Below are 1,965 nucleotides of genomic sequence, written 5' to 3' on the forward strand. Positions count from 1 at the left end.
AGTAGATCTGCTGCGAGTTCGTGCAGTGCTGTTAGAATACATGCAATGCGCGCGTATATTAGAAAACATAACGTTGTGCAGTTTATTTACTAATTGTTTAAGGCCATTTGGCGATTTCAATCATCATACAGTAACCAGCAACAATCACCCCTTCCTCTTTTCATTGAAGACATGCGATGCAGTCCTAAACAGACTCTCGCTGTCGGTGCTTGTAATGATTTTTGCGTCTTTCTCCGACAGTTTAAATGCTTCCACACTGCTGACGTGTGTGCTGCATAATAAAGAGTGCGCGCCTCATATCATTTTTCGGTACAATTTATTCAGTCTTTTCGTTTATTCAGACGAACACCGAAATAACTTTTTTTGCTATATTCGGCTGAATAATTTCGGTTGCCGAACATTCGGTGCATCCCTAGTTTGAAATTAAAAATGTCTTGATGGATTTGTTTATTACAGACACACAACAAGCTTCACAAGATGTTAATTGATGGACTAAGATTGTGTCTTACTTGTGGATTATTGCAGTGTTTTTATCTGCTGTTTGGACTCTTGATTCTGACGGCACCCATTCACTGCAGAGGATCCACTGGTGAGTAAATCTTCAGCATATTTTCATTTGATTTTGGTAAAACGTAGAATATTAAAATGGAATGTCTGCATGTCAGGGACGCCCATTTAATGTTTAGAAACTGAATAATGTAACTACATTCACACAGGGCGTCAGGAGGGCGTTTCTGAAGCTTGGTGCTGACGCAAACCGTGATAGTGACAACAGCCAGTCACATTAGTTTCCTGGTGTTGCATGAACGCGATTGGCTAGCTTCTGCGCTAGGGTATTTGCATAAGGCGATCTGATTGGCTGACCCCTGCGTTGGCGCTTGAAAAGTTGAAAAGTTTTCAACTTCTGCCGCGAGCCACGAACCCAACGCAATGCGACGGACCCACAATTAATTTCGCCAACGCTTGACGTCACTCATTCAAAGTAAACGAGAGGCGTTGACCAGGGGCGGACTTACCCATTAGGCAAAGGTAGGCGACCGCCTTGGGCCCCCAAAAGCCAAGGGCCCCCTAAAATGCTTTTCATATAGGATATGCGCATTAAGTGCGGACACGCGAACGTTTGCTGGTTACGGGGTTTATTACCACGACAAACCGTCCGAGTCTGTGGTGCCTGCAGGTGTACGGCTGTACGCACTGTGAGCGCTCAGACTGATCTGAGATTAGCCCCGCAAACATTTCAGCAGCTGTCGACTGAACCCATGCCGTTAATTATGAATTTATCAGTCTTTTGCATGCCAAAGTCAATTTCTGCATAGAAATATTATGCCAAATAGAAGCAGAAAATCGTGCTATACGCACTTTCATGAGATCGGGTTAGCCTACAACAATGAATTTGTTGGCTATTTTACAAATGAGAATACAACGAATTCATGACAATGTTTACATTCAAGCTACCCGTAAAATTTATAGTGAAAAGCCTACTTTAAAAGCGTCTGAAATGCAATAAAGTAATTTTAAAGCTGTTTTTAAAAGCATTTGCTGCATGGATAAAGGGCGGACTTACCCATTAGGCAAAGGTAGGCGACCGCCTTGGGCCCCCAAAAGCCAAGGGCCCCTTAAAATGCTTTTCATATAGGATATGCGCATTAAGTGCGGACACGCGAACGTTTGCTGTTTACGGTGTTTATTACCACGACAAACCGTCCGAGTCTGTGGTGCCTGCAGGTGTACGGCTGTACGCACTGTGAGCGCTCAGACTGATCTTAGATTTGCCCCGCAAACATTTCAGCAGTTATTATAGGCCTGTGTGTCCCGTATTTCTGTCGACTGAACCCATGCCGTTAATTATGAATTTATCAGTCTTTTGCATGCCAAAGTCAATTTCTGCATAGAAATATTATGCCAAATAGAAGCAGAAAATCGTGCTATACGCACTTTCATGAGATCGGGTTAGACTACAACAAT

The 1,965-nt window shown here is 43.3% G+C and overlaps 1 long non-coding RNA gene across 1 annotated transcript in view; it reads left to right on the top strand.

Moving 5' to 3' along the window:
- LOC107753288 (uncharacterized) overlaps positions 1-561 on the top strand; it is a 4,306-nt gene extending 3,745 nt beyond the window's left edge. The window contains exon 3 of the long non-coding RNA XR_001641452.1: positions 526-561. This is a non-coding gene — a long non-coding RNA (uncharacterized LOC107753288). The remainder of the gene's footprint in view (positions 1-525) is intronic.
- Positions 562-1,965: the final 1,404 nt, after the last annotated feature.

Source organism: Sinocyclocheilus rhinocerous, unplaced genomic scaffold (genome assembly GCF_001515625.1).
Source record: "Sinocyclocheilus rhinocerous isolate Xijiao unplaced genomic scaffold, SAMN03320098_v1.1 scaffold411, whole genome shotgun sequence".
NCBI classification, from domain to species: domain Eukaryota; kingdom Metazoa; phylum Chordata; class Actinopteri; order Cypriniformes; family Cyprinidae; genus Sinocyclocheilus; species Sinocyclocheilus rhinocerous.